This window comes from Benincasa hispida, chromosome 10 (genome assembly GCF_027475165.1).
Source record: "Benincasa hispida cultivar pf3 chromosome 10, pf3_genome.v1.1, whole genome shotgun sequence".
Lineage (NCBI taxonomy): Eukaryota > Viridiplantae > Streptophyta > Magnoliopsida > Cucurbitales > Cucurbitaceae > Benincasa > Benincasa hispida.
The window spans coordinates 61,228,941-61,245,261 of record NC_143487.1 but is presented as its reverse complement, the minus strand read 5'-3'; the positions used below and the strand labels follow the sequence as shown (position 1 = coordinate 61,245,261).

At 32.9% G+C, this 16,321-nt stretch overlaps 1 long non-coding RNA gene across 1 annotated transcript; it reads right to left on the bottom strand.

Moving 5' to 3' along the window:
• Window positions 1–9,455: 9,455 nt before the first annotated feature.
• Window positions 9,456–10,052, bottom strand: LOC150033532 (uncharacterized). Its single transcript, XR_016524058.1, has 2 exons — window positions 9,910–10,052; window positions 9,456–9,780 (listed from the first exon to the last, which is right to left on the bottom strand). It is a non-coding gene; the product is annotated as an uncharacterized LOC150033532 (long non-coding RNA).
• Window positions 10,053–16,321: the final 6,269 nt, after the last annotated feature.

The window sequence follows — 16,321 nt, the reverse complement described above, 5'->3', positions numbered from 1 at the left end:
ACCAAACTGCTTGCAGATGGAGATTTTTTTTACCAAGGATTGAACCCTACTTCGCAGACCACTGCCAATGCAGCAGCAGTTGGTGGTCTGCTTGATAAAACATATGAGGAGGCCAAAAATATACTTGATCGCATTTCCAAAAATCACGAGGACTGGCGAGAAAGCGATCAAAGATTAAGAATTAAAGACAGTGACGTGAACAACGAGGCCATCGCATCCCTTCAGAACCAAATGACTGTGATGATGAGTTTGATTCAAGGCATCACAATTAATAGTACGAGAGCGAAAAAGGGGCAGGTCAACACAATTGCTTAGATGACCGCAAGTTGTGTTATCTGTGGAGACACTCATCCGATGGAAGAATGCCCAGGAAATCTGCAGTCGGTATGCTTCATAAAGAATAATCCCTATTCCGATACGTACAACCTCGAGTGGAGAAACCACCCAAATTTCGCGTGGAAAAATCAACAATAAAGCTTTCAACTAGTGGTGCAAAAAGAAGGGCCACCCGAATTTTTCCCGTAAACCAATGATCCAACGCATAACTAAGCCAGCAGTTTGCAGACACCGCAATCTTCGTCCTTAGAGAGCTTGTTGAAGCAATACATTGAGAAGAATGAATCAGTGCTTCAGAATCAAGCAACGTCCATCCGAAATCTCAAAATTCAGCTGGGACAAATTGCGGGCGAGCTAAAAAATAGACTGCAAGGAGCTTTTCCGAGCTCAACTGAGCTTCCTCGCAACGCTGGGGGTACAGAGAAGGAACAATGCTTAGCAGTCTCCTTGCTAAGTGACAAAAGGACTGCGAAAGTAGGGGAGGAACCCATCACGACCAACTTGAATACGGTAACAACCAATGACCCGTTGACTTATAATTCAGAAAAGCCCGAGAAGATGAACCTCAAAGTTGCGTCCACCCTCAAGCCTTTAAAACATGAGATGGAAGAAGTCCAGCTAACACCAGTCCCGCAAAGATTGAAAGAGAAAAAAAATGATGAAGACAAGATCGCGACAGTGGCAGTAATGCAAAATGCTATGATCCCATAAAAAATGTGCGACCCAGAAATCTTCACGATACCATGCTCCATTTGAGGGGTCTACATTGGCTAAGCACTATGCAATCTTGGGGCGAGTATAAACGTAATGCCGCTATCAATCTTCAAACAATTGAATATGGGGAAACTCACGCCCACGATGGAGACTCTCCTGTTTACGGATAGATCCCGAATACATCCTGAAGGAAAGTTGAAAGATGCCGCAATCTCAATTGATAAATTCATCTTGCCGGCAGACTTCATCATTTTGGATTATAAAGTGAACGAAGATGCGCCCATCATATTGGGACGACCATTCCTCTCGACCGGTCGGGCTCAAATTGATGTGCACAAGGGGGAGATTGTGATGAACATTAACGGAAAAAAGCTCCGGATTAAGGCAATCAAGATTCTAGAGGACAGAGAAAAGAAGAAAAAGCCGTCATGGGCATAAAAAGTCCAACTTGTACAGCAAAATAAGCAGCCCCTGCGTTACTATGCAACTCAAACTCATTAGGGACACATTCCTTTTGAAATATCCTTTTTATACCACTGCTTCATGAACTTTTATCACATGTCTTTTAATTGCTATCATATCTTTGTCTTTATATTAAAAAAAAATGCGATCATGCTGAACGATTGCAGTAAGCGATTTTGTTAACTCTGTTTTTTAAATATTATTTGACCCTCTCGATGTTTTTCTTGCAACGATCGAGGCGAATGATTGCGGAGGCACTACACGAAGACGCAACTACTTAATTTCGTCACCGCAATCCAAAGAAAGTAGATCGCCGCAAAGCAGAATGCGTCAACAAATAATGCGGGAAACAATGCAAATTTGGGGGTTTTATTTTTCCTTGGCTTTATTCCAAATTTTGCACTATCACATCACATTTTAATCTTGAAAATTTTATCACCGCATCCTCTTTGGTTACCACAATCATTTAACATTGATCAATTTAGTAAGTCGTCTCATGCTTTCACTTTGCCAATTATGATTTCAATGATGAAACACATGCTTCTATTTTTTCGTATACACTAGAGTCAACTTAATTTTAGAACAGTCACCTCATGAAATATTTCTAGAAGTTAGTGGTTTGCTAGCTTTCTTTCAAACTGACCCTTTACGGAGCTTCCTAGGAACATCGCATGACTTCTTTCAATCTTTTGGCAATGAGGATATTGCCGCATTTCAAATTTATGGGTGCGGTATTTATTTTCGACTTTGCTATTTTTAGCTTATCAAAAAAAAAAAAAAAAAATCATAGCGTTGCGATCGAATCCTACTCGTAGTTGGATGTCCGCATGACACACGTGGGGGCAAGCCAAAACGAAGGTAGGAATTGTGATCAACACATAAAAAATGACCGCAACTCCGATGCCAAATGGGTATGAGTTTAGTTTGAGAAAGAGCGCCATGCTCGTAGTTGGATGTCCGTATGACACATGTGGGGGCAAGCCAAAACAAAGGCGAGGCACTTGGATCAACGCAAGGTCAGAGAAAAAAATACTGCTTAAAATACGCAAGGATAAAAAATTAGTTAACACCCCAGTAAAAAAGTTTTTTTTTGAAAAAAAATCATACGATTTCCCGAAATCTAGTAAAGTCTTTTTTAAGGTTAAACTTATGATCACTAAATTTTAGAAATATTTTAAGAAAATACCTGAATAAGAATTAAGGAAATTTTGGTACATAGGATTTGAATGAGGTATCCTCGATAAATCTAGGAAAAGAGATTGCGGTCGACTTTCTAAAGGAAATCTTTAGCTTATGCTTGAGGACAAGCATTGTTTAAATTTGGGGGTATGATAACGGGCAGAAATGCACGGTATTACAGTGCTAAGTTATTAAACAATGAAGGTTTGCGTTGATAAAATATATATAATTGCATCCAAAAAGTATTAAGTTCATAATATTGCCGTCGTAGGCGTCCATCGCATGAAAACAATTAACTTATGTTTTTTTGGGCAGAATATGCGTTGACGCAAGGCGGAAAGCGCGATCACAAGAAATCAACGGTCGAATGCAGCGTTACCACAAGGCTTTGCGGTGATTTGCACTCGCAATTATCTGCTCAAGAAGGATTTCTGCATAGAGCCGACGCAACTTGGTGGGCGCATCTGGGTGAAAAGTATAATAAATCACGATGGGACATAAAGCTGATGACGATCGATTCCGAATTAAGTTGACAAGCCGCTAACGAACTATTGTAGCAAGTACCCTCAACTTTTTAGTGACAAATGTTCGGCGCATCAGACAGAGAATTAATGCCATCTCATTAATGCAATCATAAGAGAGAAACAACCTTTCACCCCGAAGCTCTATAAATACCGAAGGCAACCTTCAGTAAAGGTTCGAACAATTAGATAATTTTCCCTTAGATAGAAGTAGCTTTTCTTTTACTTCAAAGGCGAAGCAAGAGAAGGGAAGAGACATCGGAAGATTGCTCTGGTCAGCTCGAGAGAGAATCTAGAGGCGTGAAAAAGTGGAGAGAGGGTCGATTCTCACGAGAGCAAGACTATCTTTGGAACAGAGTAGAGAAGAACAGTGTAAAAAGCCTTGGGAAGCAAGAGATTGCTACCAGGACTCTTTATTCTCATTTCGCATTGTTATTTTGCATTTCAACTCTATATCTATAAAATGGAACTTACTTATCTACATCTGTTCACTCTCTTGAAAGCACGCATGAGTAGCTAAATCTATTGAATGGATTGAGAAGAACTAAGCTAACATGACCTAGGATCTTCATCGCATGCGATTGTCTTGTCTTATGTTGCACTCAACACCCCTTTAGAGCTACTCGAGAGAGAGTCTAAAGAAAGAACCTAAGACTTGAGAGAGCTAGGTTAGAATCTAGACTCGAGAGAGCAAAATTAGATCTGCATAAGCAAGAGACAGGGACTTAGAGATAAGCTCTGTTTGCCAACATGCATCGCATGCACCCTAGAGATAGGTTATGATATTATACGGTCGCCTTGTTTGTGTGTGTGTCATTTGTCATCGCATAAATAAGTATAGAGGCTTATGTGTAGGTCCTATATACTTATCGCATATATCGCATGCATTCTAGAACTAGAGGTCATAGCATTTGCGTTGAGAGATGATTTGCTATTGTATGTGTGTTGCATGATCGCATAACATGAACGCATCCTAGGAAGTGTTAGATGAACCACTTCTCAACCTGTTTCCTGCATATTCATCGCATCTTCCGTATTATCAACTCTTGTCTTAACTTCGCCACATACTTTTTATTACTGCAAACAACAACCCAAAATTTTTTTTTGATGTATTGGTTATCGCAAAGTCTTCTTAAAAATTATCCCCGCATACCGTTTTCCCTAGTCCCTGAGTTCGACCCTGAACTTACCAGAAAACTCAGCGGGATTTATACTTGGATTCTGCTGAGAAAACTTGTTGCTCAACGCATTTATATCACCGCAATTCATTTCATAATTTCACCACATAAAATAACGCATCAGTAGCAAAGATTGAATCATGTATCTATGGAATATAACATACCAATAGGCCTTAAATTGCATGTTCAATCTAGATTCAAGGACACTTTGCCTAATTAATTAGGCTATTTAATTGGTTAAAACACAATGGAATCCTAGGTCTTAATGCACTTGTTTTAATTCTAGATGGATGCTCTCAAACCCAATAAGGCTAAATTAAAGCACGAAGTTTAATTAGAGTTTAAGCTTTAAGTGATAATTAGGATGTTTGCTTGGTTTAACCCAATGAGTAGATTGCCTGTTGCGTCAATGAGTTGGTTAAGCCAAGTAAGCCATTGTACACATAAAAATCATATGCATATTTAATGAAGGAATTCAAGGATCGAGAATTGCATAAAAACTTCTCTGGCTCATAGAACTAGAATATCCCTTCCTGATTTACATTTACCTGCTTTATCTTTTTATTTTGTGCACATTATCTTTATTCCACATCAAACCCCCTATTTACAGTTATAAGTAAATGGAAGTCTTCCTAGCTAGTTATAGTAGTTGACGAAGAAGGCAAGTTCAGGAGGTCCTATGGAAAGTGCTTCAAAGAAGGACTAGCAAGATCTTCCTGGATCCACCTTATGTCTAGATAAAGAATAGGACTAGCTGGGTAACTCACTCCCCCTTCCATAGTGATTCTTTATGCTATCTCGTTTTGTTTTGACTCACAATCTAGAATGATAACTAATAGGGAGTAGATTGACATAATTTAGAGGGATCATATAGTCAAATAAGAGACTTGCCACATAGTTAATTGACTATATCGAAACGTATCTAGCGTTTCTCTACCAATCAACCTGGACTTGCCACTAATGCTATGTTATTCTAGTAGTAATAGTAGTTCAGTTCGATAATGATAAATTTTATTTGATTGGTGGAGAGAGATTTACGACATTCTTTCTTTAGCCCTATCAGACTTCAAAGTATGTAGAAGTCTAGATAATTGGCTTGCCACAGTTTAAGTTCTAAAGTGTTGCCCAATAGTTAGCAACATCTTCTTTATTAAGTATATTTTTATATTGAAAAACTTTTCTGATCAATTAGGTTTTCACAAAATGTTTGAGTCTGCAATAAAAAAAATTGAACAAGAATGATTTTCATAAAAGAAATATAGGTAAAGTGTCTAGACATAAAATTTAAATAGGGTAAAGTGTCCAAAGACGATGAAGTTCAAATCTGATATGGTTCAACTCGCTCCATTTAGCTTTAAAATTCACTTAAGACAATGTCTGAAAGGTCTCTTGAACTTGATTTCCTATATCTAAGCACATCCAAATAAAATTTCCTAAAATTAACACAATTTAGGTAGAAAAGGATAACTCTTTTATAGAGCTTTCACATAACTATTAATATCCTAGGTCCAATTGAGCCCACAAATGAGCTCATTGGATAGTTCGATCCAAAGGCCAAACAAGTCCTAATTCCATAGTATTTCTAAAAGACTCTATTGAATAGTTCTTCTTCATTCATTTTGGAGGCCCCAAAAATAAAGCTCCAAAAAAGAACTTTTAGCGAATGAACCAACTACTAAAATATACTCCTTAAGCTCTTCAAAGTAGTACGGAATGATATTTGAAGATTGAAGTCCTTGGAAGTAAACATTCTTCTAAGACTTTAACTTACAAAAACCATTCTCATCCTCCATCTTTTGAAAGAAGTGCACTTCTAAATGATCGAGTGTTATATCAAATCACACTCATATAAACCTATACAAACTTAATAATTCAACTCCATCAACTAAATTTCACCGAACTATCATATCTTTCAAAAAAAAAACATACCCAATATATCTTGACTATTAATAATTGTAACATCCCGAGATTCAGGAAAATTTTAGTTATCTAAAATTATTGAGTTTTAATTTTCCTTTCATTTTTAAAAATGGGAATTACATTGAAATAATTGAAAAACTTTTATTGGTTAAACTGAATATAATTGATTAGATATTCGAACTAATTATCTTGAAAATGTTGAATTTTGCCTCTTTTTTTTTATTTTGGATTTTGGAGCCAACTTAAAAGATAATTAATTTTATGTGGTTTTAAACTGATTTAAATATTTGAAAGAAATTAATTTATATCAAATTGATGGATTTTGTGCCATTTAACTTGGGTTTTAAAGCCTAGGTTAAGGTAATTTGAGAAGTTAATTGATTTATTAATTTAATAGAATATTTGAAAATTTTGGAGATATTGTGATAAAATATTTTATTTATCTTTCTAAAATTTGAAAAACAAATGAAAGAATTAAGATTTTTTGAAATTAAAGGAGAGTGAAAAGAGACAGAAAATTCGAGAGAAAGTAATTCAATTTTTCAGCGACAACTTCTACAATATTGTTGATTTTCGGAGTTTGAACCGTTTGATCGTACTAAAATTTGACCAGTCCGTTCGGGACATATATAGCTTCATTTTGAACGGTTGATTGTTGTTTGAAGCTCTGGTTTGTCCGTAATCGCTGCTGAATAGAATGTGTAAAACTGGAAATCCCCCTTCTTTCTCACTCTTGCAAACTCTCCTCATGCAAGACCCTCACTGCCAGCTGCTAGCCTAAACAATTTGTGCCATCTCACAGCAACACCCACTGCCTGTTTATGATTGTCATCGCCGCTGGCACCATTATTCCCGGAATTGATATCTTGGGTAAGTTATTTGGTGTTTTATGGGTTTTCTTAGAAGATCTTGAAAAACCATCAAATTTTGGTTCAAGTTTTAGCTCACTCATATCGTTTTGATGTTGAAATAGGATTTACAGACACTCAAAGTACTTTTCGATAAGACTAAAATTGTTAGGTGTCCTTTTTTTTTTTTTGTAAGGTTTAGAGCATTTGTTGAGAAATTTTGGATAACCATTAAGTGTCGGCTAAACTTTTGTTTTTAATTGTGATTTTTGGAGATTGGATTAAAAGATCTAAAGTTGTTGTCCATTAAAGTTAAAGGTTGATTTTGGTGATATAGTTATTTGATTGTGTTGATTTTGAAGATGCGAAGTGGTTTTGGGATCAAACCATGTGTTGGGTAAGTTATTTGGAGACATTCGGGTTAAGTTGTGATTGGAATTATATCCTAAACGTTGGAATTAATTTTAATTTTGGATATAGGGTTTGATTCAAGAACTGAAGGATTTTGAGGTGTTGTTCACCAAATTTGAGATCAATTTGAAGACAATTTTGGTAAGTAATTGTACCTTGGAACTGTAAATATTTAGCCTTAATAGATGATGTAAATTGGGTTATTGGGAATTTTGGCCTTATTTTGGAAATCCTAATTTTTGGTTTATCACTAAGTACTTGGTTCGTGACCTTTTGGGCAAATAAAGTTAAGGTTGTTTGAGCTCGTATTGACTAAAACTTGAGGTAAGTGTCTTTCTATTGGTATGCCTTTAAACCAGTCGTCCCTACCACTTGGGCTGTTATCTTAAGATTAGTTGGACTATTTCTTAAGACTGTTCAGACTAATTTGACTAATTATTCTGGACTGTTTGAACTAATAATTTATGATTGATTGAACTACATGACTTAATGACATTGATTGACTGGATTGGATTGTTTTGTCTATGATGATTGTACTGTTGACTGAGTGTATATATAAAATTTTACCCTAAGATAAACGACTGTAAAATATAACATAGGAGCTATATGAAAATTGATGCATACTAAGTTATAGGGTTCTTGTTAGTTTTTCTTATCTGGGTAGGTGTGTACATTACGACTGATTCATGTTCCTTCAGGTTCATGTCTATGACTGATTTGTGGGTCTTCGGGTTACACACTATGACTGATTCATGTTCCTTCGGGTTCATGTCTATGACTGATTTGTGGACCTTCGGGTTATACACTACGACTGATTCATGTTCCTTCGGGTGCATGTCTATGACTGCTTTGTGGACCTTCGAGATTCACACTATGACTGATTCTTGTTCCTTTGAGTTTCTATCTATGACTGATTTGTGGGTTTTCGGGTTACACACTATGACTGATTCATGTTCCTTTAGGTTCATGTCTATGATTGATTTTTGGACCTTCAGGTTACACACTATGACTGATGCGTGCTCCTTTGGGATCACTACGACTGTGGTGCCTAGATAAACTAGCTAACAGGTAACCTAGAGGGCCTAGTAGCAGGTCACTTATTGGGTATTTTTATACTCATCCTTTCTTCTCTTATGTTTTTCAAGGAGTGATAGGAACAGGTTGGCGAGTGACAGACGAGACCGGTGACAGAACCATATGAGGATAAGAGAAATCACTTCCGCTCCGTCTATGTTGTTGTCATTTGAATGTTTTGAAACTAGAATTTAATGTGAGACAACAAATTTTAATGTTATGAATGTTTTCTTTATGAATATTATTTTTAGGGGACCCTGAATAAAAGTTTTGTTTATTTATTTTGGAAAAAACTATCCTTATTATTTTAATGAATTTTTATGGTAAAAAATATCTGGGTTTTAAATATATATTTAGTTGTAACGACTCTTGTTAGAGTACTCGAAAGGTCGGGTCGTTACAATAATATTTCTTGAAACATATATTTTATTACCAATAATTGCTTTGAAGATATTTGAAAAAAAAAAAAAATAAAGAAGAAGAAGAAGCTTATTTTCCTAAAGTTTTGACTATGGTTTTTCTTTGAAAAAGCATTCCCCTATTTTAACCGAAATTATGAAGTTATTAGTCCTCTATCTTCTTTTTTTCTTCTTCCATTGATTTTAGTAAACATAGTTCGGTTCGTGTTTACTTAATTTTGGCAAATAAAACTTCACTAAAAAAATATATATAACATGTCATTATATTTTCGTATTGTCTTCTATTTATATAAATATTTATGTAAATGATTTTTGAATATGAAGAAAGGTATCAAATCATGTACTTTCATTTCCTGTTTCAATATATATTTCAAATAACAAGGGAGAGAATACTAAAATGGTAGAAAATATCATATCATATTTTTTTTTCACTGTCTAAATATATGTATAAATAAACCAAAATACAAAGAAAAAGACATATATAATTTCTTTGTATCCAAATTCCAAACATACTCTCAAAACATTACCAATAATTATTTCAATTAATTTTTCACACATATATTACTAATTTGCTAATTATGGATTGGGCGGTTCTTCCTCGCCGGAGTATAATCCATCGTCACCAAGTCGTTTCCAAGAACTCCGCCATGGTTTTTAGCATATGAATCGTCCTCGTTTCGATTCCTTCCTTCTACCAAACTCCTTCTGGCCGAAGAACCTAACAACATGCATGCAATAACGAGAAGTTAATACTCAATTCCTCAAAAAGATAATAAATAATAATAATGAAAATAAAATAAAATAAGTATATAAAAAAATAATAAAAAGGTTAAAACTTAAAAGTTACCTGTGGTTGTAATGAGGAGAAAAAAAAGAAAGATGAAGGCCAATAGCTGAAGGAGGTTATTGCATGAAACTGCTGATACCTTCTGAAGAACCATATTTTTTTTTTGCAATATTAAAAAGCTACTTTGAGAGAGCTTATATTTTGGGTAATTATTTCTCAAGAATTTTCCTTATATAGAACTTGGATTTTGTCTCTACATAATTATTGTCTTTTGCTATTATTGAAACTAATAATTGTTATGCATAGCATCTTATTATAATTTAAATGGTCAGTATTCTGTTACATGTTTTTCTTTTGTATGTAAGTTGTTTTATCTCTTTAAAACCACAAAAGTACACTCTCCACTATTGATATTTTCAGTTCTACTTATTATTGAAATATATTTAATTTCTGCAACTAATTTTAGAATTGTGTTTAATAGGATATGAACTTTAAAAATTAATGTTTAGTCTCTAAAATTTTTAATTTTGTGTTTAATTTAAAATGTTTTAATAGGTCTTCCAATTTTCAATAAGAAATATGAAATTATTTTACATGGTGTAATATTTTAAGTATTTACTTCTTTACATAAATTTAAATACTCTAAATTTTTTAAACATAAAATTTAATTTTGTATCAAATAAGCCCATAAATTATAGAAATTATCGAATAGTTTAAAATCGATTAGATCCAAAATTAAGAGTTTAGAGATAAGCATTCTTAGTTAATCGAAGAATCAATTACATACAACTTTAAAGTTCGTGTCTAAAGTTTGTAATTTAACTTGGGGGAGGGGCTACACTATAAATAATATTACTCTGACATAACTATTAAGATGAATATTAGAAGAATACGCCGTAATATTATTATTTCATAATTAAAAGGTTAAAAATCACTTTTAATCCCTAAACTTTCATGAAAGTAATAATTTAGTCATTGTGAATTTTGGTTTATAATGATTTAGTCATTTAATTTTCAATTTTGTAACAATTTAATCCCTAAACTTTATTATGTAATAATTTAGTTATTGTACTTTCAAATTTGTAACAATTAAGTCCCCTATTGTAGAAATTACTGTTAAGATTTAATAAGATTTCTTGCATAAATAAACCGATAAACTAATTAGAACTCAATATTGTCTGCATCATAAAATAATAAAAATTGACATCTTATTTTGATAAATATATTTACGTTAAAAGACTACATTGTTATGAATTTAAAAGTAAAAGGACTAAATTGTTACTTACTAAAGTTCACGAACTAAATTGCTACAAAATTGAATGTACATGGACTCAATCGTTATAAACCAAAGTTCATGGACTAAATTATTACTTTCATGAAGGTTTAGAGACCAAAAGTGTTTTTTAACCTATATAATATAGTAAATAGTAGTGGGAAAATATTTTTTAGTTCTTGAGTTTTGGGTCTAGTTTCTAATATTTGGTTCCTAACTTTAAAAATGTTATATTTTTAGTCTTTTAAGTTTTGAGTTTAATTTTAATTTAGTCCATATGCTTCAAAATGTTACCATACTTACACTTTTAGCTTTAATTTTTCTTGAGGTTTGACTTTTGAGTTTTATTTCAATTTAATCCTTAACTACATTTCAATAGTTACACTTTTAACCTCAATTTTTTTTTTTAATTAAGTACTCACTTTCCGGTCTTTAAGGTTCTTGTCTATCAAATAATTTTAAAAATTAAAAGAATTATACTTAATTAAGTTTCACTATTGATCATCACTATTAAAATTAATTTTAAAACTTCACTTCATAATTATTTTAAATTAATTAATAGACATTAACATCAAAATTAAAAGTGAATATTTAGTGAAATAAGTTAAAAAACATAAATCTTGAAATTTAATTAGGGATCAAATTGAAACAAAACTCAAAATTAAAGGAGTTAAAAGCCTAATATTTTAAAATCTACGGACTAAATAGAAATCAAACTCAAAACTTAGGAACTGAAAGTGTAACCGTTTGGAATTATCTAGACTCAAAATTTAGGAAAAAAACATATTTTTCCTTTTTTATGATTTATTATCAATGATTCAAAAATTAGTAGGATTAATTAATTTATCAAGAATTTATAAAACAATGTGCTTGACATGATAAAAATTATAGTAATAATTGCTTTTCTTTCACATGCATGTTTTTCTTTTCTTCTTTTTTCTAAATTGTTGTGTTTTTTATGTCTTGTTTCAATTTAATTATGGGGTTGTTGTGTGTGTGCTTTTTTTCCCTTTTAATTTTAAATGAAAATTACTATATATAATATTCCCTTCTTTAATTTTGGGCAAAACAATAAAAGAAAAAAAAGACAGTGTGGCTCTTCAAACTTTAGATTTGGAGGTTTTAAGGTGTTGTGTGAATGAACAATGTAGAGACAACTAGGGAACAACTTCAAGCATTTAGGATTCTTTAGGGCACAAGAGGAATCAATATTTCACCCAGAGAACATTTTTACATCTTTGTAATCTTATTGAAATAATCTTAAAGTTATGTTTGATAATCACTTCTATTCATTTTCTAAAAGAATTAGGTTAAAAAATACTTTTATTTCATAAATTTTCATGAAAGTAAAAATTTAGTCACTTAACTTTAATCGGTAACCATTTAGTCTCAGTACTTTCAAATTTGTAACAATTTAGTCTCTGAACTTTAATAAATTAACAATTTAGTCCCTATACTTTCAATTTTTAACAATTTAGTCTCTATCATGAAAAATACTATTAAAATTAAGTGTCAGCTTTTATTACGTTATGATTTAGTCTAATAAATTTGATTTTCAATCAGCTCATTGATCTATATGTATAAGAAGTTTTACTAAATCGTAATTACAAATTGTAAAGTATAAAGTCTAAGTAATTATTTATTCAAGTTCAAGAACTAAATTATTACAAATTTGAAAGTACATTGACTAAATCGTTACTAGTTAAAGTTTGGGGGTTAAATTATTACTTTTATGAAAGTTGGACTAAAAGTGTTTTTCGCCAAAATATTAAGCTTATAAATACTATTTTCACCTATGATTTTTTTTAAAAAAATTTTGTTGTCTATATTTTACAATTATTAGTGAAATAGAAAAATTAAAAAGTTGTTTTTGGTTTTTGAATTTGACTAATAATTTAAATATTTTTTAGTGTTAGTTTGGATCACAAATATTATTTTATGTGTATAGATTTTAAATATAAGAAATTTAAATGTCTAAGATAATTGAACTCTTGTTTGGATAGGAGAGTTGAATGCTTTCGTTTGTTTGGTCAACTTTGTAAGAAGAAGTAAAAATTACATAATTACGTATAAACTATTAAAGGGAAAAATAATAAAATTTTTGTCCATAAATTTTGGATCTAGTTTCCTTTGGTATATAGGTTTCAAAATATTACCGTTTTTGTCTCTAAGTTTTGAGTTTGATTTTAATTTATTCTCTAGGTTTCAAAAAGTTACAATTTCACACTTGATTATTGAGTTTTGTTATAATTTTGATCCTTAGATTTCCAGATTTACACTTTAAACTTCAAATTTTCGTTAAATACTCCCTTTCAGTATTAATATTTATTAATTAATTTAAATTTAAGACAACCAAATTGATATAATCATAAATTAAATTTAATATTCACTACTAAAAAAATTAGACTACTTGACGTTTTTCCAGTGTCGAGTAAAGGGTATACTTGACACTTATAAAAGCGTCAACTATTCGAGTGTCAAGTATAGTGTGATAACTTGACTACGAAAAAACGTCAAGTAATATGTTTCTTGATACAATTTTCGTGTCAAGTAAGATAATACACTTGACATTGGTGGTATGTCAAGTTTATTTGGGTGTCAAGTATAGTGTGATACTCTTTGACGTTTTTTATATGTCAAGTATATTTCTTTTTGTTTTCAAATTCAATGCCCCAATCGATATTCTCATTTTCTACCTTATATTTCAACAATACAATTACACAAAATAAATAAACATTATACATTTAAGATCTATCAACTCAATATATTCACTAAAAATCTATATGTTCAACTATGAACACTCCTCACAAATTACAACAATATTTCTCTTTCACATGTACATGCACAAAATAAAATCTCAACTATTGCTTTTGTATACAAAACTCAACTTTCAACAAACACAAAAGTGACAAATTGTTTAATAAATAACCTCTCAACAAAGTACATTATTTAATCTATACATTGAGCTTTGACGTCTAAAGATCGAGAACTAAGAGTCAGACAAGCCATGTTTAAACAAGTTGATAACTGGTAGAAATACAAGTTATTGTAGCCTTTTATTTAGAATTTTGGAGGGCTAACAAGTAGAATATGCAGTGATTATACTAAGAATTCATGTAAAAAGTGAGCTTGCGTCGATCAACATTAAGAATCTCGGTTAACCCAATATTATACGTTATTCTGCGTCAAAATGTCTATCTTTTGTAGCTATCGCAGGAACTGATCGCATGCGGTGAATCCCAGACCATCGCAAGGGTGATCGCATACATTCATTGCATGGATGTTGTGGCTATTAATCGCATGCGTCCATCGCATAGAGGTTGCGGTTATCGGATAATAACCATGATAGAAGGATGAACGCAAGGGTGGTGGAATGCGATGGTACTTCGAAAACCAAGCATGAACACATACATTGGGAGTATCAAAAAGATGATTTTAACATTTCACCTACCACACCGTTAGTAACAGAGATTCAGAGCAGGACCATTAATGTTGTCAGCGATTGAGCTCTATAAATAGAGCCTTAAAGCCCAACTTCAAATCATCTGAGCTTCTTCCTTAAGACAGATCCTGATATCATAGATGAAAGCGTGAGAAGACATTCTTTGAGAGTTCTTCATTCTTTCAACCATTCCGAGTGATGACCAGAGCTTTGTCGGAGATAGATCTCGAGAGAGACTACTCCACCACCCATCCATGGCACCACCAGCAGCCTTGACACACATATGATGGAAGCAAGACATTGCCTACATCTGGCCCTTCATCTCTCTTCTTTCTCTATATTGTATTACATTTTGGCTTCAGACATTAATACATTTTGTAATCAATGCATCTCTTGATTTCCTTCGATTCCATCTTCATTTACCTCTTCTTTATCATTCTTTACTGTCATTGCAACAACTAAGTAAGATTCTAAACTATCGAGAGGTGTGCGTTGCGCGAGTATAGTGAGTAAATCCTCTTTGCTTAGTGTGAAGTTGTAGCAACACTTGTCTATGAGCGATTGCAATGCTTGTCTATGAGCTGATCAGCGGCAATTAACTGCCCGAGAGGGTAAGTAGTGGAACTCACTGAGCAAAGTAAGCAGTATTCCTAGAAATAGGAATAATCTTATGTCAACCATGTTTTATGTGATTATTCCTAGATTTCTTATGTCAACCATGTTTTATGTGATTATCTTGTCTTATGAGTGCATCACTCATCATTTGGACATATTTGAAAGAGTAGTCTAAAGACCAAATCTAGGCTTGAGAGAGTCATAATGGATCACATAAGCAAGGATAGAGACTTAGAAATAAGTTCTATTTGCTATTTACACAGCGCATGCGCCATAAAACTAGGATATGGTAGTATGCAGTCACCTTGTTTTACGTGTATTAGATCATATAAGCAAGAATAGAGACTTAGACATAAGTCCTATCGACATTATTGCATATGCATCACATGCGTATATATATTTGTGTATAGCATGATCGCATAACTTGTGCTGGCTGGGGTTATCCTTGCGATCAAGCTTAGTGATGCGGTGAAGTCATCCCCTCCACCATTTTATCTATTTTTCCATGCATCTTTTCACACATTAATAGTTGTCGTGTCTCTACCAGCTCTCATAGTCATGCTTCCATTGCTTAATCTGTTTAGTTAGGAGTAGGAGTAGCGCATAGTTCCTTAACTTCATTATTCTTTTATTCTTCGCCGCAAACATATTACGTCGCAACATTTAGTTACAAGTCCCTGAGTTCGATCTCAGATCATCCCGAAAAACTTGCGTTCTCGTTATACTTAGCGAAAGAGCAAGAAAACTTGTGGCAAGAATGGATGGTCATCACATATGTTCTTAAACGCATAGTGCACATCCCTTAGTCCAACGCATGACCAGCGACGCATGGAGACCAACGCATATCATAAGACGCATGCATAGTTACTCTCCATTTTCCACCCATCACAAGTCAACCTGCAAAATAGAATAAAGGGTGATAACATGAAATTTCAAAATATATAAATAAGTGTTAAAATACAATAATGTAATCCAACCTACGAAAAGTTCAATGGTTAACAAACGCAAATTCCAGCAACTATGTAATAATTCCAAAAGAGTTTCAAGGCCTTAATACCTATCAAAACGTCCAATCATCGTTAACTTTGTTGGATAGCAGCTTCAATCCCTTGAAATCTTTGAATTGAACATCAAAAATTGAA